The 22,075-nt window shown below is 39.2% G+C and overlaps 1 protein-coding gene across 5 annotated transcripts in view; it reads right to left on the bottom strand.

Moving 5' to 3' along the window:
* ZEB2 (zinc finger E-box binding homeobox 2) overlaps positions 1–22,075 on the bottom strand; it is a 134,055-nt gene that overhangs the window by 93,297 nt on the left and 18,683 nt on the right. The gene's annotated exons all lie outside the window — the stretch shown is intronic.

The following is a 22,075-nucleotide window of genomic DNA, read 5'->3' as shown; positions in this document are numbered from 1 at the left end:
TGGTCAGGGGTTTAGAAAAGGGAAGTCAATTATTTAAAAATTTATTTTGCTAAATTTCTACAATCTATGATCACTCAGGCTGCATAACCTGTCTTGGAATTTCACAACGTTTGCATTTCATTTAATTCTGTGAACATTTGAGAAACCACAGTTTAAGAAACTGCCCATTGTTTCCTGGATTCTTTTGCCATGTGGCGGGGGAACTCTTCTGGCCCTTCTTTTCTACCTGAGATAAAAGTGAAGTTCAAAAAAAAGTGAGGTTCAATTAGAAAACAGGCCTCTCTTGTCTAGTTCACAGGCACCCCTCATGGCTGTGTGGACAAGGACAGTTGGAATGTGGGTAGAAAAGGTGGTGGAAGTCCCACCAGGCTAGCAGCAGAACTGACCTTCCAAGCGAATTTTCAAGGTAGGCCCACTCTGCAATCCGGAGCACCTCAACTTTAAAGGCCCTTGCAAAGGAAAATTATTTTCCTGCCCTAGCCCTTATAAAGTATAGACTACCAATTTATTGCTTGCTCCAAAGCCGGCTTGCACTTTATTGGAATTTTAGATGAGTGTGTTTGGCACACTCTTGGTGAGTGGGTATGCCTTTTTTTTTTTTTTTTTTTTTGGATTTTGAACAATGAAAACATTTTTAAACTCATTGAACAAAGATTTCCCCAGCAACAGACCCCCTGCTCAGCAGGTCACCTATCTTTGCGACAGTTTTTCTTTTCCCACGCTAACCCCAGGGCTCATTTGCATAAGGTCTCTGTTGTGACAATTAGTTTCAGGTGAGCTGATTTCTATGCAGCTAGCCCAAGACGATGCACAAGCCCTGGGCCTCCCTGATCCTGGTCCTAATTGCGACTGACTGGCACCAGACACAATCATCCTCTTGATTCAGCAAATTGTCCTGCTAGTAGCTTGTTGTGACCCCGCAAAGCACAAATCATATCATGTCAGTCCAGCCTAGTAAACAACGAATAAAATACACTCTGAATGAGCATAAGAATGTCTTTTCCATATTTTAGGCACAGTTGACTAAATGAATGCAAATGAAAGCAACAGTCTCTTAATTTTTTTTTTTTTTTTTTTGGTTGACAGTGGTATTGTGGTTCCCCAGAAAAACTTTTTCAGAAAATGGGCTGCCCCCATATTTAAATTCCATGGCTCTATAACCCTGTCACCTGGGAGAAAGTCCCCAGGTAAAATAACTGGCTGCTTTCAAATTTCTCTTAGCTTTGTTGTTGTGGAAATAAGTAATATGCTCTTTCATCATCTCTGAAGCTACAGGGTACATCAATATGCACATTAGCAGGGTTCCCAGTAGTCGCTACTAGACAGAAAAGCATTCGGAGCCAATGAGATTTCACATCTCTGCATAGCAACCCAAGTTAAGGAAGGACTTTCCTTAATTCTAGGAAGTGGGGGGTGGTGGGGAGAGATGAGTGACTTTGCATTAAGAGGATGTTTAAGGACAATGATTGTTCTTAAAACATTACCTCCCCCACCCCCACTGTCTGCAGTTCTGGACTGAACTGTATTAGGTTCCATGTCTTGTAAATTCTTTCTACCCTGATAGTCAAGAATTCTGTTTGCCATCCTGTTGCCGTATTTAGCTACCTACCTGCCATCTCTATTTTCTCCATATGCTAAAGGTTAAAAAAAAAAAATGAACAAGTCCAATAAGTGTTTCAAAAGCCACTTAGCTATGTTTCCTACTCCTATCAAATAGATATTGTCATTACTAAGGCTTTTTTTTTTTTTTAATTTTCCTCAAGGGGTTGTACATAAGCATTTGTTTTCATGACATAAAAGATGTATCCATTCATATCCTGGCTAGACCTAAAAAAGTTTTTCAGACAGATAGCTACTTTCAGGAATTTTGTATCTTATTTCAAACTGGTTTCTGACAAATACAGAATTACTTGTTAGTACGGCAACACAGTGATTTTGCTTTTCTTTTCAGGCACTTCTATCTTGGAGGTGAAGATCTTAGAAAGGGGCCAGGGATTATGAAGGGAAAAAAGGAAGAAGAGAAAGGAAGAGGAAAAAAAGAGATTAAATTGAGTATTGAAGAGAATTGCTTTAAGTTCTTATGAAAGACCTTTTTTTTTTTTTTTGCATTTATGGCAGAGGGACTGTCTACCCACCTTCAGGTAAACTAATCCTCTATGGGGCTCTTACTTCCTGGATTCCCTGGATTCCCCACCCACTCTTGAGAAGGGGGCCATACTGCGGGGGGCCTGAGCACATGGTCCAGGGGTGTGCCTGGAAGGGCAGAGTACTAATTTCCTCCTGTTTCTTATATCTGTTATGATTTTTAACTCCATTCTCACAGTGATGGGAAAATTGTATGGCCAAAGGCTTTATATAATTTAAGGGGAAGACTAGAAATAGTTGGGGGAGAGGAGGCATCTAAATTCTAGAACCCCATGGAGTACGCTTTTAGACCATTCAGAGCAAGAAAGTATTTGAGTCTAGATAAATGAGTGTATAGTATCAAGGTAAAGAATTGTTAAGTGTGGGATGCCTGGGTGGCTCAGTTGGTGAAGCGTCCGACTCTTGATTTCGGCTTAGGTCAAAGTCTCAGGGTTGTGAGATGGAGCCCCACATCAGCTCTGCACTGGGTGTGGAGCCTGCTTGATATTCTCTCTCTGCCCCCCTCCCCACTATCTCTCCCTCTCTGAAAAAAAGAAAAGAAAAAGAAAGAAAAAAGAATTGTTGAAAGAGCTACACAATTTCGTTATAAAATACAATCTATAAAAAGTAGATGAAAAATCTGTAATTCAGACTAAAAACTTCAGTATAAGCAATATAAATCAATATCTAGAGTATGTTTTCCATAAATGGACATAATTCCCACTTTATATGAATTATGAATTTATTGAAAAAAAAAACTGTTTCAAGACCAGTTATGACCTCTAGCACCATGTGTCCTTCAGATGGATAGATAACCATCAGGGTTACCTCACCTTGTGGGAAACTTGAAAAAGTAAAAAGTTGCTCTTTTTTTGTAAATTCCTCTCCTGTGTGAATTGACAATACTGGTAGAATATGAATATGTGAAATAAAGTAGGGTCCCCAGTTATGGAAGAAGAAAACCAATACCATAGGCTTAAATGAAAAAACACAATGCCTCATTCTTACTATCCATGCTTTTGGTGCCATAACTGACTCACTGCCTTCTCTGTTTCCCACTTTCTCCTTGCCACTTTTGCCTCTCTCACGTTGGGGGCTTGCTTCCCTCCCAAAAGAGCTTAAATTTCTTTCTTCCTTCCTTCCTTCCTTCCTTCCTTCCTTCCTTCCTTCCTTCCTTCCTTCCTTCCGGTTCCTTCACAAATGGCTGCCTTTTCTACATTATTGCAATTTGCTGTGGTCCCAGTCATGTCTTTCCAGACTCATTTCATTTTCTACCTCCAGCTACCATGCCCTCTTTCCTTTTAATCATTTCTCTACCTACCTCTTGAAATCCAAAGACTTCTCTTACTATTTCTATTCTTTCCTTCTAACCACGTGAATTTCCTTTCTTGTAATTCAAACTTGTTGATCCTGTCTTCACAGAGTTTCATGATTAAAATTTATTTTCCTTTCATCTTCTGAATTCCTAAAAACATCCCTTTCTGTGTTTCCATATTTAACCACCTTCCCCTCTCCTCAAGTCTGCTCAGATTTCTGGCCTAGAGGTTTTTCTTCCACACTTCCTAATTGTTGCTTCCTCTCTAGAATTTCCCATTTCTCTCCTACCTCTGTCCTGAAGGGTTTCACTTCTTAAATTACTACACAGTCTCCTTATTCTGTATTTCTTCTTATATTTCTTCTCATCTTTCCATAATCTCTTTTTTTCTATCCTCTACTCCATTATTTTACCCCCCTTAATTTCCATACCCTTTTACCTGCCTCATTTATTTTTTTGCCCCCTCTCCATTCTTCTGTATGATTATTTCATTGTAAAACTTTGATCTTAAATTATTCCCTACACTGCTTATGAATTGTGTTTTTTTACATACTAGTTTCCCTTAATGAAAATCCAGGATTCACTTAAGAATAGCTGGCAAAAAGATTTTTCGTTCAACTTAGGAAACATTGAGACAATTCTGCTCATTCATGAGAGAAAAAGAAATCATCATTTAGGTAATATTATCTATCTATCTACCTATCTACCTACCTACCTACCTATCCATCCATCCATCCATCCATCCATCCAACCATCCATCTATCCATCCATCCATCTATCCATCCATCCATCCATCCATCCATCCATCCATCCATCCATCCATCTATCCATCCATCCATCCATCCATCCATCCATCCATCCATCCATCCATCTATCCATCCATCTATCCATCCATCCATCCATCCATCCATCCATCCATCCATCCATCCACCTTAGAAACACAGCTATAGCATGGAAATTACTGAATGTGGAGCCAGAAGCTATAGGCTTGAATACTGGGTCTTTCACACATTAAAATATTAGGCCAATTTTCCAATAGTCATCTGATTTTTCTGAGTCTGTGACTCCTTGTTTGTGTTAAATACCCTCTCTTTCTCCTGCTAGAGTTTTTGTGAAGATCAAATGAGATAGTTCTGCCAAAGCACCTTGGACAATATGAAATACTCTATAACCATTAATTGCAAATGCTATCCTTTGTGTTCAAACTGGATATGTCTGGGAAAATGGTTTATAAAAATATGACTTTCTAAATCAAGGATATTTCTTTACTTTTGAACAGGACCAAATAGTTCCTAGGCCAATGTAATTTGCTGGCAATTACGTGGACAGAAAAAGTTCATGAACCAAATATTCAAAAAGAAGATCAGAGATGTTGGCTTAGTGGGAGATGTGGGAAAATGCTATGTTAACTGAAGGAGCCTATATTATTTGCTTTGGGTTTTAAAGGTTTTAAAGAATCAATTTTGCGATAATTTACAAAATAGTTATATAGTTTGCTGAGTAGACAATTGTTAGAGGCCAAACCTTTCCTGTGACTACCTTCAAGGCCACCTTTTCTGAGCTATACCGGCCTCCCATCATCAGATTTCCGAGTAAGAGTTTGTTCCAACTAGGGCTGATTTATTTAACCTAAAATTTTCCAACTTTTATCTGATGCTGATTATACGACAAATACCTCAGCATTCTACCGTGGATGTAGAAACCACTAAGGATTCAGTATATGTTGTAGAGTGAAGCAAGTCAGATTTAGAATTTTAGAGCTAGAGGCAGGAAGGAGTCTTGGAGAGGACTGGGGGTCACACCCCCCCATGTCTACACAGACCATGCAGGTGAAGGAGGTCGGCTGATCCTTCTATCAGGGATCCAGAGAAATTTCCTCTTTCTATGCAGCCATGTAGGCCAGAGATGTCAGATCTTCTGAGTTCTCTAGAAGAGCTGGAAATCAGAATTTTTGAGTGATTTTCCCAATTTTTAAATATTGGCAACCAATTCAAATGTGTTTAGAATACTTCCTGAGCCAAACCAAACACATCTGTCAGCCACCCATTCGCAACCTCTGTCCAATCTCTACATGCAGTTACAGCTAGGGCCACGACGCCCAGCAAGGTGCTGGTGCTGACCGCGCTGCTGCCGGATGGCAGGCCTGGGACGGCCCGAAGTCTGAGTTTCCTGAACCAAGTCCAGGAACTCCTCTTCTTATACCGGGTCATGATCCCAGAACTCCACAGATCAGTCGGCCTCCTGGAATAGAACCTAGCAGAAGACATGTAATGTAATCAGGAATGGCTTCGGAGAGGAAGCCATTCTCCTCATCCCAAACACTTCCTCACCACCATTGCTCCTGCTAGCAAAGCTAAACGTGGTGAAGGTGGATGCAGACAATGGGGCCAGATACACCGGCCTTTTCATTCCTTCTGGGCAGCCCTCCCTCCTGTCATCTCCTCTACTGACTCTCTGCCATGGACTCTTCTCACCACTGTGCCAACATAGGCTTGGCTTACCTTTGAAAGGGGGCTGGAATGGGAACCCACTTAATGCCAGGCTAATGTCAATACCAGGTGAAATATTTTCTGGGTGCTCTGCCTTGTCTGTATAAGAATTATGAGAACACCTCACCTAAAAAGCTACTGTCCAATCCTTCCAAAAAACACAGAAGCAATAGAACCAAAGAGTCTTGAGTCCAGAACATGTAGTTCAGCACATAGTTAGTCCAGTAACTCAGCACATAGGTGCACTGGATTTTCTGATTCTAGCCCACTCACCTCTCGGCATATATACCAATTACAACCTGACACTTCAGAGTAGAGAATCATTTAGACTAAAAATAAGACATCATGTCAGATTGGATCTTGAGAGAAAATGATCAACAACATTCAAAACAGTCTCCTGTCCCTAATTTGGAATCAGAAGACTAGGATTCAAATCCTGGTTCTGCCAGTTCTGTTTCAATGTCTGTCCAATGAGGGAAGTCTAAGGATGAGAAAAGTTGAAATCTCCAGTTCCTTCCAAGTTCTAAAAATACATGAATGCTCTCTAGGGAAAATATTTTGGAAAATTAAATATACATGTCAGATTATGCAATGATTTTAAAACACAAGGATGTACAGATAAGCGCTAATTAGTATTATCATTTAAGTCCAAATATTTGAAAACTGGGTTGAGACATTTTCAGAACCAAAAATCTGCTAGGATCCTTTTTTTTTAATGAATTTGGGCTGTATGAATATGTACCCTCTCTTACCTATGCCAGTGTTTGGATGAATAGGAAAAAAACAAATACTTAGAGAACTAATCAGTTGAGGTATTCCTTTATGATATAAACTATTTCAAGAGACCATAATATCAGTTATCTAACACTGCCTTCTCTCTCCTATTCCCTTTTATTTAGCTTAGGGAAGTAAAAAAGGAATCAATAATTTAAACCCTCCGCCCCAAAGAGGAAAAAATGTTTTTGAGTTAGTGCGATTTTCCAAAATCTCCAAGTTTTTCAGGCTTTGTCTTACACCCACACTGACATATATCTTTACCTTATGACATAAGGGGCACTGCAGATGAGCCTAGAAATCTGACGGTGAAGTTTGAGGTACCTCATCTGAGTTTACAAAACTTTCACAGTTGGCTCAAAAGGACTCTTGGAAAAAAAATTCAACACAAACAATAAATAAAACACATTTCCTGAAAAGATTCCTTTGTTGTGTTTATATCTGTCCTCCGAAAAAAACTTACACATGATCACAAAAATGTAGATTTTTTTTTTAGCCTTTGTTTTTGGTCTACATGAAAAATAGGTATTTCTATAAGCATGGAGAAAAAAAAAGTCAAATAAGATACAAAAAGATTTTTTTTTGAAAGAAAGAATATAATGTATTTTCCCAATTGCTTTTTTATAAAATAAGAGAATGGCCATTCAAGTGGAACTTAGCAATTAATTTTAACCACTCCTTATTTCCATGTGTATTCTTTTTAAAACTAAAACTACCTTGATCATGGTTTTGATTACGAATCCTGAAAACAATTATGGAAATGATCTTTAATATAATAATATATTTTACTGAATGTCTCAGCTTTTTCATTCCAACAACTGAAACAGAGACAATTCTTTGCATGTTGAAATGTGTAATTATCATGTATCCAAAAGGGAGGGTGTAATTTTCACATCTGATTACAAGGGAAGAGTGTAAGTGAAGCTGCCTGGGTAAACTTACACTTGTTTACAAAGAGCACTACCTTTGATATTAAAAACTCAAAACATACAAAACACTAAGAAAAATCAAGATTAACATGAACAAAACTAAACAAAAAGCTAAGTATTTTTCTTGGCCCCACCACAAAAATAAAGTCAGTTCTTCTGAACTTGTATTGGTTGACTTATTTCTGATGATTTTAAGACTCAAACATTATTTTGCAGCCTTGCTGGTGACTCTACTATTAAAGGTTAGGAAGCTCAAACACTAGACTTAATTTACAAGGGAACTTTAAATTCTTGCTATGCTTATAAACCTACGTGGTCAATTTAACCTAGAGAATGATTTTCGTCTCAACAGAACATACTGTCCTAAATACAATAATTGCTTGCAAGATATGTAGTTTTTATTTTTTTATCTTCCTGCCCCCCCCCCTTTTTTTTAACTTCTGATTTACCTTTGATAAGATCAACTTCTGTTCATGTGAACTTATGTTTTGGACATGTAGGAAGAGATAATATCAAGGAAAGCCAGAGTTGTGATGGTAGCTATCACTTAGCAAGAAGATTAAAGAGAGATTGAAGATCACACAACAGGTAGGAAAAAAAAAGAAACTGCCTTGACAGCCAACACATATTAGGAACACTTTCGTACGATATAGAATTATGATCACTCAGTGATTGTGGTAGATTTCGAAAAGCTTAAGAAGGCTGACATTGAATATTGAGTATACTCCAAATTCCTATTGCATCCCTTCAAACAGGCAGGAAACGAAAACAAAGAGAAGGAATAAAGGAGAAATGTTAACAAACGGATTTAAGAATGGAAGATACAAACCTACATGCTAAATGGAATCCACTAAAACGTACTCTCTATGTAGCTTTACAACTATATAGAAAGCATTGCTTTTGTTAGAAGGCTAAGTTATCTAAGTTTTCAAATGCAGTACTAATGGTAAGGATGATTTTTGGTATACTTCAGAAATTAGGTGGGGTTTTGTTTGTTTGTTTTTGGTAACTTGCCAAATCAAACTCGACAAGCAAGAAGTTTGAAAAAGGATGCAAGCTACCAAGTGATTAAGATTTAAGAGTAATTACAATAAAATACAAAGTTATTCTGTGAAGAGGAACTAGACTCCCCATTCTAAATTGACATTGCCGAAAGCATTCTAGGGACAGCCAGGGCTTACCTTTTATGAGATCTTAGCTATTTTTTCTTTACATAGGATTTCACTGCGAGTCTTACATTCTGCTTCCCATTACATCAGAAAGCAAAGTACCTGACATGACTCTCCTTTGCTCTTCCACTTCCTTGGGTGTGTGCCTGTGCCCTTCCCTGAATGTCTGGGTGGGAGAGGACGTGGGTGTGTCTGGAGGGAGAGGAGGTTTGAAAGAGATTTGCAGTTTCCGGGTCGTTTAGAGGCTTACCCACCCACCACAACACATCTGTGTGCGAAGCATACCAATCAATGCTCAGCGCATAGCGCATTCTTCACTGTGTTGTTAGAGTACATTTGCTTATATTTTGCACAATTTTAATTTAACCATATTGATCAAACTGAACACTCAGTAAGACCCTAGGCACCTTAGGCTTATTAAAATTAGTCAACACAAAGCAAGTAAGCAAGGAAGTAATGGAGACTGTTTGGAGATTTAAATACAGTGGAACCCACTTAAATAAATACCTGTTAATGAAATAAATCTATTAAATGAATACATTTTCTCTGAACCAAATCAAAACACATAGAGTAATACTCAAGGGGACCTTTAAATGAATACTGCTTAAATGAATAAGCATCTTAAATGGACATGCTTCTCTTAAAAGCCAGTAGTATTTGCATGTTCTCTAAGGTTAATTAAAACAAGAAAAATCCATGTAGACTTTTTTTTTTTTTTTCTGGACATATTGTCACTCTTTGAAATTAAGAAGAAAAAATTGCTTAAATAACACTATTTAAATAATAAAAATTTTCTTAAGGCTAATTGCCCATATGTGTGTATGTATGTGTCTGTTGTGGGCCTTAGGCTCATGGGGGACAAACCCTTGAAACAGTTGAGAGGGTATCCATTTGTCTGGCAACTTACTCATGGCAAGGTAAAACAAAAATATTTTAAATTTTGAACTTCCTTCCACAATCTTACGTCACAGAGATATGGACTGGCTACTTTTAACATATAATTTATTTTCCTCTTCGGAAAGTTCTATTATTTCTCCAGCATGGTTGTGAAAGGGTGATTAAAAGAATCAAGTCCCTTACTCTAATGATGTAATAAGAGGCCAACTGGTACATTCGGGGTGCTCAAAATCATGTTCTTGTTGTTTTTTAAAGACATAAATGTCTTTTGTGTGTAGTAAAAACCACCTAACATGTAATCCACCCTGTGAACGAATGTTTCAGTACACAGCACAGTATTGTTCACTATATGTGCATTGTTGTACAGCAGAGCTCCAGAATTTACCAAATGCTTTTTAGCGTAAAGTTTATGTTGGACCACATCTTTAACTGATCAGGTCTCTCTTTTCCCAGAGGGGTTGACCTATGGTGGTATGTTATTATAATGAGAGAAAAAATGCAACACACACACTGAAGTCTTAAAATAGTAATACCTCTTAAAAAATACAGTGGGCACACGATCTGCAAAAATGTTTCTCAGACCCCCTTTATCTAATATTGCCTTTAGAGGGCCTTGTTCATTCATTTTCTCCCCCTGGCCTAATAGAAGATATTAGCTCTTTTCCCCAAGCAAAATCACTCCTATCATGAATCAGGCAACTAGTGGGAGACTACTGGCCAGGTTTCACCCCACTAAAATTCTAATCTATACTTTGTCTTTTAGAATTAAAGAGAAAATGCATATCAGCAGAATCTCCTCTCTACTTTATTTCATTTATAAATTACGAGAATGATGCTATTATATATTATTAATTTCTGCTGTTCTCCAACTCTGCTGCAGCAGTGAGCTGCGGATGTTGGAACGGTGTAATTATGTTCTAGTAGGGTAGCCATCCGTTTCCTTTCAAAAATTTACAGGATTCTTAATCACGCTGCTCATTTGGGTGCGCAGCAGCGAGGATGGCGAAACACAAACAGGGCACGTTCGTTTACATAGGAACACCTGCTTAGCATGATAGCAGATGTCAGTCAGTAAGCAGAACACAAAAGGGAAAAATATCAACAACAGCAAACTCACACCATTTTGATTTGGTGCAGGGGGAATCTTTATAGGAGTGATGGCAACAGTGGACATTCCTTCTAAAACACAAACAGAGTCTCTAAAATTCCCAAGTCTTGCTTGCGGTTAACATGGCATCAGAGAGAAAGGGCATTTGCAATGTTGTGTTCTGGTATTGACTCCGACTCTAGTATGTGGGGGAATTACTAAAACTGCCCTGCCTCAGTTTCCTGACTAGTAAGCAGACGAGAGGTGGGATATTCTAAATAAAAGCCTGGTTCCCCTAAGGTGGTCATCATTAGAAGCAATGTAATTGTAACAGCATGGCTCTCGCCACACCCAGTTCAAATCCCACCGCTATCACTTAGCAGTTGCGTATTATCAGTCAAGTTATTTAACCTTGCAAAGCCACAGTTTCCTGATTTGTAACGTCTGTTGAGAAAATTAAATGAGATAATGTATACAAAGTGCCTGCCACATAGTAAGGATATAATAAACAGTGGCTGTATTATGATTATGATGATGATTATTATTACCACTACTACTATCATCATCATTATCATTATTTTATTTTGATCCTTGCAGAACCTTTCCTACTCAACATGTTACTTATTAAAAGTCTGGAATGACAACCAACTGAAATCTCTTGCAGAGACCATCATAAAACGTGATATTTTTGATGTGTGTAGTTCTGTAAGATTATTATAATGACACCTACTACTGTTATTTTATAGTTAGAGAGCCTGTCATCATTTCCACTACATTTTCTGGGATTTATATCTGAATCATAAAAAAGGCTTTCTGGTCTGTACCCTGCCTGAAAAAGAGCCTCGATGAAAGTGAAGTGCTTTCTAGAACTTTGACACAATAAAATGAGGCTATGGAAAGGAAAAAAAAAAAATTAGAAGCTCGTCGTCTTCATAGGCCCACCCCATACTTAAAACTTTTGCACCAGTTTTTGAAGGACTTTTCAGGTGACCCTGGTATTTTCCCTTCTCGCCCTTTCCCCAAAATGGTTAAAATTCAAAATGGAAAACAGCTATCACACATGGGCCATGACGAATTTTCCTAAGGAATTTTAGTATTCGGAACATGTCTGCTTGTGCAGGCCTGTGCGTTAAAGGCTCCCTGAGTATGCATTGACTTGATACCCAGTAATAGCTGCTAAGGAGCAGTTATGTAGTGCCGTGTCAATGATCCGTGCATTGAGGACTCCCTGAGTACGCATTGACACGATAGACCGGAACGGCTCAGAAGAAGCTGTTATGGTCTATCATGCCAGTGATGTGCGGATATTGGCAGGGCCTCTGGCCCTTCCATGGAAATTATGGAGTCTCTGAAGGAACTGGTGTGGGAGCCATGCGGGCGCCATCAGTGAGCTAACAGTTCCATTTTCCCTTCTCGTTGGGTTTACTTCAAAAAAGTCAGCTTGGAAAAGTTGTCCAATAACTTGAGTGGTCCTACGTTACATCACCAAAACATAAGTAAGAGTTAAAGATACTCTTGCCATTTAGTCTTTTCATTTCTTCTCAGAGAAAGAAACTGATACCGTTAATACTAAAAGGAGGAGCAAAAGTCAAGGTGAAATTTTTCGATTATAAATATGTCTTTCCTGCTTTATGAATTTCGTGTTATTCATCTATATGGTGCTGGGCAGACTTTTTGTGGCGGTGGTGGTGATTTTCTGAGATCAGAAGATTGCATCTCTGCAAAGAAAAATTCCTTTTTTATATGTCCTCAGCAGTTGAATAGGTACTCAGAACTTGGCATATAGGAAATGGTTCAAAAAACCTTGGGAAGAGAAGTGCAAGTTCAAGAATAAAGTTTGGATTCACACATGCTTTACCAACTTAAGGCAGTAATTAATTCACTTATGGTATTTACATGCCCCTCTTCAGATACTTATGGAGAACATGGGAATTTTAAATTCACAATTCAGTGCAAAATTTAAAATGATCTTCATTAGAATTTGAAGCTATACTCTAAACTGCTTTATATACTACCAACAGGGAGCCTCATTATGTAGTACTATATTTGGACTACCTTCTTTACATTTTGTAGCTGTAGATTTTGAATGTATTTCTGGTATGCTTGAGCAGAATCAAACAAAGTGTTTTAATCTGCTCTATTAACTAACCAATCCACATAGTTGCATGGCAAACGTATGAAGATGAAGTTAAGAGACCTTAGTTCATCTTCTTTTCTGATAACGTCAAAGGATCATGGAGGAAGAGAGATCTGAGATACCCAAGCACAGAATGGTGGCAAAGCCTTGCAGAAATACCAAAGCGGTTCACTAAAGAGGATGGTGGGAACAAAGAAACAGTCAGATTGGGCAGAAAATTGCTAGAATGATTGTGATTCTAAGTACGGAAGGTACTTGTGCATGCTCATTTCCTTGAGTAGAAAATAGTCCAATTCTCATGATGAAATTCAAAACTAGGCTAAGATATCCACCACTGGTGTATATTAAATGCTGACTGACTTAATGATGGACAGAAGGAGCAAGGCGGGGAACTCACTAACTGCCAACCCAAAGCAAATATTCAACAAACAAAGAAGAGTAGAGGGAGGAGATATAACATTAAATACCTACTAGGTACTTGATACTTCCTATTATCAGCATGTCTTCCCAACAACCCTGGAGTATAGGCTTTATGAGAAATGGAGACACAGTTTAGGTTGAGCAACTTGCCTCTGGCATGAAGTAGACACTAGATCTGAGTCCAGGTATCTAAAGCCTAGACTCTCCTGAACACCCGCACTTCCTCTCTACCTGCCCCCCTGACTCACAAGTCTTACAGGTGTCACTGAGAATGGTGGAAAGTCAATTGATTTAAATACAAACTAAAGAGAGAGAGAGAGAAAAGAAAAGAAAAAAAAAATCCCAAGTATTCAAAATGGCATAGCTGTCACTAAGTGGAGTTCAAGAAATTGTTAATAGGATGGTAAGGAGTGTAACATAAGTCATCAAAAGCTTTTTTCTAGATATTATAATATACACTAAATCTTTAATGTACCTGCTGTATTCATTTTCAGAAGCTACTTGAGCAGAATGGATTCATCTTCATCTTAAGTACAGCCTCTCTCTAACCAAATGAGCACAGTGTCCCATGTACTGAGCTAGTCACTGGTGACAGTGAGATGGTCAAGACTGTCCTCAAGGTGTTTGCATATTCGTGAAGAGACAAATAGGAAACAAATATTGTAAGTGCTGTGATAAAGGTCAACCCAGAATGTATTCTTAGAGGAAGTTTTTTTAGGCGGTGTTGTTCCTCTAAGAAAAAGTACTATGTCTACTTCCTGGAAATGAAGAGGCATAAGACCATGCCAATCGCTGTGACTATTTCTTTTCCTTGTTTGTTTTTTAACAGTCCCTAAAGCATTGAAAAGGAATAAATACCTCAGCTTAAGGTTATTGTTTCCTTTTTTCAAGAATGTTTCGGCATAGCCCAGAAACTGAAATGTCTCGGTCACAGAACTCCGGCAGCCTGATTAGCCATGCTTTGAAATAGTCATAATCAGAACTTATCGAGAATCTTCTAGGCTCCAGATACTGCCCTTAGAATTTTGTTCAATGCTCCCCAAGGAAGCCTCTAAAATAAGTATCGGCCCCCATTTTAAGCATGATGAACTAAAACTCAGAGAGGTAAAGAAACACACTCAGGGGGCCACATGGAGAGTAAGTGGCAGAATCAGAATTTGGACACAGATTTGTTTGTGTCTGAATGCTGTGTTGTTTCATGGTATTGAATCCCTCGATGCCTGGGGAGAAACGAGAACGAGGCTCTATTCGTCATAAATGAATGGACCTAGGGATGCTCTTGGGGCAGGGGTCTGGGGAGTGGAGATGTGAATATGAGTAGCAGGGCAGCTCACCTTGGAGGTGCGAGCAGAGAGCACACACAGGAGGGGGTGTGAAAGAAAGTACGGCTTCACCTGTAAGTGCACCAGTTAGTAGCTTCTCAATGTCATGCTTAGTTGTGTAAGCTCTTTGGAATCTTAAAATTATATATATCGAACTCACATCCCATGCACGTCTCTTATGGCTGTTGTCCAAATCCGATTATCTGGGAACTTAATTTAAAATAGCTTGGTCTTTTTGAATTGTCAAAAATTCTAAGAAAACAGGAATATTTCATACTTGCACAGACCAAATTCTGTGGGACATCCAAAGCTTAGCTCTTAAATTATGTCCTTAGATCAGTGAAGATGTAAAACCTAGACCCTACTGAAAAGCACAATTCAGATATGAATTCGAACGAATACTTGACTCACATGCAACCTATGTGAGAGGCACCATTCTGCTTCTTACCTGTATCTACTAATAGTCTTTAATTATAATAATAAGTCAGAAATTTTAACCAAATGGTTTAGTCGAAAACTGAGAAAATGCTCAATTATTGTTCTCTTTTGACAATGTAAATTTATTTCTGAAATGGTAGAAATGTCTAAGTTCATTTCCTTAAATTCTAAGGCCTTTAAGCAAGGTAGGCAATGTGGGAATACGCAGCTGCATTTTTTTTTAAAGGCTACTGTTCCTTTAATGCCCAGCTGGTTCTGAGATGTAATAAAATTGACATATTGATTCCTTTGAATTTACAAATGCCTGTTTCATAAACTCCATCTCCAAAGCCTAGGCATCTTTAGAGCACTGTCATTTTTTTTCTCCAAATGGATCAATTATGTGCCCACGTAATCCTGTTACCTGTGAAATCCATGCATACTTCTCCCATTTGCTGCAGTTCCCAGGCGGACAAACTTGCATTATGTACGCATAAACAAACAGCGCATTTTCCTGATATTAGAGATTGTTTTCAAAGTGAAAGGCAATCTCTTGGGTCCTTTACTCGCGCTGTTTATAAAAAAAAAGAAGAGAGAGAGAAAAAAGCAAAAAAAAAAAAACAGAAAAAGAAAAACTGTGTTCCTTCAAGCAACCTCAGTGTATATACACACATACACAAACAAGTGTGTATGTATGTGTGTGTGTATATATATATATATATGCATTTATATTTATTATTTGCAGTTCCCAACAATTCCTTTGAATCTTATAGTTTTGCTATGTTCAGTCCCCTTTAACTGATTCACGGAAGTAAATTCTTCCTTTTGGTGAAACTAGTTCATGAAGGTTTATCACATTTTTTTTTATTGCTGTCTTTTCCCCTTTGTTGGTAATTAGTTATTTAAGGACAAATCATCCCTAGGATACCCTGAAATAACTGAGAAATGAAAACCCAAAGTGAATTAGGTTATAAAGTTTGCAGCCATTTTCTAGAAAGAAAAGTCCTCAATATTTGTTGCTGTAGCACTTGACACTCACCGGCTCTGAGTCCTCCTTAAACACACACAGTGTCCTTTATTGAAGCAAAGTAGAAAACACAAGGATTCTGCTTCGACTACATTAGGAGAGAAACGCCTCAGTGAACTAGAAGGTCTTTCCCATGTCTTAAATCTGTAACAGCAAATTGTCTTCCCACACAAGCACATTTACACGTTCACGTGTGGACACCCTCACCGGTACAAAATGCACAAAGAAGGCTTACATGTGAATATACACACAGATTGTGCCTATAGAATCCGCTGCAAATAACCAGCAAGCAAACATGCTTTTGTCTACGTGTGAACTCTCTGTGTGAGCAAAGTACTGTGCATGTTCTGCACAGAGATATGAATTCTCGCTTCATTCTTTCAGCCTGTGCTGTATCTGATTTTCCTCACTTCACTGGGCACCCAGCAGTCCAGCTACACTGCACTTGCACTCTACAATTTGTCTCTAAGAGATTCCCAAAATCACAAAACATCTTGTCTGCTGTCCAATGTGCTCCCCATATGCAGAAAAGATGGTCTGAAAAATTGGGTTGTGTTTGGAGCCCTGTGGCCTGGCCCACCGCTGCCATTGTGCGGGAGTGGTTTTAAAGATAAATGACTGCCTGTTAACCAGATTTGACATGCTCTACAAAGGCAGGCACCTTTGGTCCCATGACACAGCCAAACAGAAAACACAACAAGCAAGGCTGGCAAAGATGTCCGCCATGAATAAAAGCACAACAATTTGTCACATAGTTGTTACAAAATGTTAGCAGCTTTAGGGCTTGCCATGGGATGGCAGAGATAAGGCAGGGTAGAGAATTTGGAAGTTCGAGGATTGGTGAGTCTTAGGCAATAAGAGAGTTAATTCAGAAAAGGGGGTGAAGTAGTCATAGCAAAGGGATTATTTTCATTTGCTTCCTCACCAGGCCGAAGAAGGCCTCAATGTCATGAATTAAATCAGCAAAGCCAGTGTTCCGGGGTTTACTAAATTCCTCTGTTTTGAAGGGCTGTCTTTTAACCATCTCTTTCCAAACTCCCAAAGATGTGACACCTTCTGGTGTCAGTTGCTTGAGGATCAAGAATCATGTTTCATTTTCTTTTTCAAACTGGCATAATGATGAATGAAAGGAAGGATTCTGAGGATGAAAAATCCTTATACCCCACTTTGTCTCACCCTTCACCCAGAGAAAAGGGAATCAAACTGCTTCACTTGAACTCTTTTTCAAATGCTGGGTTTCCTTTTCCAAATGTCCCTCCACAATCACTTGTTAACTCTGGAAATTCCACAATTCCGGTCACATTTAACCATAAACTTTCTTCCTGACTCCGGGCTCATGCCCTTGCTAAGCCTTACTGTCCTCCTTCATAAAAGGTATATTAAAATAATAGTAGCTATTGGATAGAATTGTTGTCAGGGCAACATCAGATGGCACAGGCGCAATTCTTAGCACAGGTCCCAGCACATTATAAGTACTCAATAAATGTAAGATAATATTAGCTTCCATGCAGTTGCCAGAGACATTTCACTGGAACACAAATATGATTATGTCATTCTTCTTCTTTAAAAAATGGTTCACAAGCTCATCATCACCTATTTACTGGACAAGAGCCAGAAATATGGCATGGGAGATTCCATTTGCAGACTCAATTTAAGCTCATCCTCTTGCCCACAATCTATGTTCAGACATCTTAGCTGGCTGATAGAACCTGAGGTGGACTACCTTTCCCTCCTCCGATACCTGGATCTCTCCTCCAGGATGCCCTTCCCTCACTCCACTGGCAAAATCAAAGTCATGTGACCCACACTGCCCTCAAAAGCTGCCTTCCCCTGGAAGTCTGCCCTCCCCACCTGCTCCAAGATCAGTTATGCCATCTTGTACACTCTGTACTCACTGGGTACAAAGTTCCTTATTGCACTCACCACATTTTTCTCATTTCTTGAGCACCCGCCCCCCCCACCCCCTTTCCCACTAGACATCGAGCTCCTCAGGGGCCCGGGTCCTATCATTCATTTTTGGATCTGAGCCTCAATATGGTGCCTGCACATTGTAGATGCTCAATTAATGCAGAACGAACAAACACTGCAATTCTCTGCAGGAATACCAGAGTCCTAAAAGGCACCTGGTGGCACACTTTTTAATTATTTTTGCAACAGATTTTTTTTTCTTATAATGCAAAGCCCAGATCACCCTCAGGAATGAAGGTGAAAGAAGCCCTGAGTGGAAAAAGAAAATACGCATTTTTCTTCTGCAAACCTGACATTAGCTCCGAAGAGGGAAGGATCGCTACTAGACATAGCAGAGCGAAACAAGTAAGCTCAGATGGCGAGCTCCGAAAAGAAAACGGACTTAAAATACCAAATTGCTGGCCAGTCCAGTGCTGGTATAGACCTTTTACGAACATCCTGATGATGCTGTAGGAGTATGGAGAAGACACTTGGGAGAGGGAGTTTGTATAACAGACATTGTCATTGTCATGGTTCCATATAACTAACATGGGTGAAATCTCCCACGTAAAGAACTCCACATTGCCCTGTGAACTTACAGAGGACTTAGAACCAAATGTAACAAGGTAAGAAGATTTCTACTGCAAATTTTCCAAAGGGTAGGGCCTGGAGCTCTACTGACATCTGTGATTCTCTAACCTTTGTGACCCCTTGTAAACCCAGAACCAGCGCAGCCTGGAGCACGTCACAGTACCTCCCCCACCCCACTGCTTTCCTGAAATTTGAGCCAAGACCCATGTGGCTGCAGATCTTCTGTTCACAGGTCCTGAAGGGAATCCAGGAAACCAGTCTTTGATGAAGGATGCACTCTCCCTCACCGAAAGTGAACTGACTGCTGGAAGATGAAATCGTCCTACTGGCAGTTAGTGGTGGGGGGGGGGGGGTAGGAGCTGGTGAATGCTGAGGGATCACAAGTTAACTGGTGACCTTTCAGTTTCCTCCATTTATAGGTCTCATTTTATTTCTACTTATAATATTAAATGGGAAACAGATTTAAATACGTTAGAAATGACGCCATGCCACTCGGAACCACCAGCTGAGTTGTCACCTCTAAACTGCGCAGTTCACTTGTGTCCTAAAAGTGATGAGGAAGGGTCATGGGGCCGGGGCGGGGGGAGGTCTGATACCAGGCCTGAAACCAGAGGACAGTCAGATACCATCAGGGACACAGATTGTTCCTTATTTTTTTGTCTCTCTCCCTGAAATGTCAGGGTTACCCAAAGAATGTCTTCAGAGTGAAATCATTGATTTCTGCCTGAAACACCAAAGAACCATGCAGAATATTTTACATGAGAGAATCTGATTATTAGATTGATCGGTAAAACAGTTAACTAAACATATTCTTAGGATGAGCTTTATATGGAGAGATCATTTTGCAGAATGCCAAATACAGGGAGGGGATGCTTAAGAAGTCCCCCAAAGTCTCTTTAACTCCACTGGCAGCCAGATATTCAAACCCCATATCCGCCTCGATTAATTATTAAAATATTTTAAATTCACATTGTTCAGACGGTAGGGATAAGCATATGAAAGTTAAATTTTGCCCAATAGAAGGAGATTTTAAAAAGCTTAGTGGTTCTTATTTTACTAATAAAAACATAGTGTAAATAAAAATAATTTTTAAATATTATCTAAACCACAAATTTACTCATGTACTAACAGAATGTGCCATCAGCGTGCTCAAAATACATTAAGTTGATGGTACAATGCTTTATTAGAAAGTTGCATCTTTGTTGGTTAAAAGAAGAGATGGTATTAATAAGCAGAAATTCATTTCTTGTTTCGTGTTTTGGAAAGATTCTTCCTAGCAGTAACTTTATTCACCAGTTTTGGAGGCTTTTAGGTGGAATGATAAAGATATGGTTAAAAATTCTAAGGAAAATATTGTCCTATTTGAACTCTCCAGTTCTTTCGTAAACTCTAAAAATAAAACTTCAACTGTTTTATTAGATTAGTTAATAGTCTCTGTATGTCTGTGCTACCTGTTCCATGAGAAAATTTCCTTCCGGGCCCTATTTTGTTGATGGGAGCGCCGCGCAGAAAACCAAACCTACATCAGCCTGAGCATCAGGTGTACAATTTTGACCCCTGGAAGGATGTTAGGCTTGCAGTTTGTATTGTTACGTTTCCTGATCTAGGTCTAAAATACGTGCAGCATTGCGTTTCGGAAGTAAAAAACTGATGGATCGTGCCTTCCGTGGCAGCATTTGTTCAGCATTTGGTACAAACGGGAGAAAAAGATACAGAATGCATGGATTGATTTTCAAATTACCTCAATATTTTGAAAACATTTTCACCTGCATGCTGAGAATGCTAAGAATGGCAAGGAAGGCAATTGTGCATTTGCACAGCCTCCACTGCATTCATTTATAAATTACCTCATCACTGACTGAAATTAACACTGATTCTTACAGGCAATTTCTCAATTTCCAATGCTAATTACATTTTTTTTACTTTTAAATTCTGTACCACCTGTTTTGGGCAAGACATCTTAGGCAGCGCGACCGCATTTAATCACAATTTTAATTAACCGCCCTGTAGATGTGAAAAAGAAGCAATTATAATGTAGATGAATGATGATTTTTCTGCATTAAATTGTTTTGTTTCCCTGGTATGTTGATTGTAACACAGCACACAAATACAGTAACTGTACAATTTTTTTCTATTGTAATTTAGTAATTGTTTTTGGAAAACCAGTTTGGGAATGAGTGACTTCATCTGTTTACAAATTGATTGATACTGTTCACTCACTGATTGCCGCGGCGTATATTTTGGTATTGCACAGCCTAGCATAAAATATAATTAGAGATGCACAGGCTTTGCAGCACCATTTTGGAATCTGAAAATCAACTGTAACTGAAGTATGTTTTCCTTGAGCATACTAGTATCAGTTGGGGCTGATGAAATGATAATCAAAACAATGGGCTTTCCAATTCCACCACTAGTAGAAACCCTTGGTTTCAATCTGATAGTCTAATATGGTAAGTTTATGAATTACTGCGTACTAGGCCTGGGAGCTGGGGGCTGGCAAGTCTGAAGCTTGCACAACTCACTCAGATCTGTATCACGAGAAGCATACCAAGTGAGGTAAGGAAACAATGATGAAAAATAAAAGAGTTGCTGCTTTGGCAATGGAGAGATTGTTCCCGACACCCCGGCACAATGCACTGGTGTGTTGTAGCTCTAGCCTATCTCATCTCTACACGGTGATACAATAAGATCACATTCACGCTCCTGGCTTGCAGATACTGATCATGAAAGCCCTACCTCATTGCAGATACATTCAAAGATCTTATTTACGTGAAGCAGAGCTTGTTCTTCACCCAGCTAGGAAGGAGATGGGGGGCGGGGGGGGGGGGAAGACAGCCATCAATAACTGTTTATTTGAAACCTGATGCTGACTGATGGCTAGAAGATGTATGCTTACTATTCTCACATGAATTAGAAATCCCTTCAGGAATGCCCTATACTAACATCACATCCACTCCCAATCTCAGCAAAGTTCTCAGCTAATGCCCTTCATTGGTATCACAGGGCTGGTGTCTCCCTCAAATTATCCAATGAATTGTTCTGAAATGTGCTCACTTGGATGAGCCCTGGGCTAGGCCATTTCTGCTGGCCTGGAAAAAAGGGGAAAAGGCCATGTAAGCAATTGTGGATGTTCAAAGGAAACTATTTACGAGATCTCTTCATCTTCTACTTTGCTTCTTTTTACACTCCATTCCTTAGAAGATCCTAAACCCGGACAGTTCATTAAAAGGTGAGAAGTCATGTTGGTCCTAGCCATACATTTGTTCTAAAACATAGCAAAGATCATGGCTTTACTTAGAGCAATTTACAGATAGAATGTTATGAGTTGGCACAACAAAGCAGATAATGTTGAGCGAGGGGCTGGGGCAGGAGGACTCTTTGGATCAACTTGTATTTTTATGTCTCTTTTATAAATAGTTGCTAACAAAGT

Source organism: Phoca vitulina, unplaced genomic scaffold (genome assembly GCF_004348235.1).
Source record: "Phoca vitulina isolate PV1807 unplaced genomic scaffold, GSC_HSeal_1.0 scaffold1, whole genome shotgun sequence".
NCBI classification, from domain to species: Eukaryota; Metazoa; Chordata; class Mammalia; order Carnivora; family Phocidae; genus Phoca; species Phoca vitulina.
The sequence above is the reverse complement of the archived record's forward strand: the minus strand, read 5'-3'. Positions and strand labels throughout refer to the sequence as shown.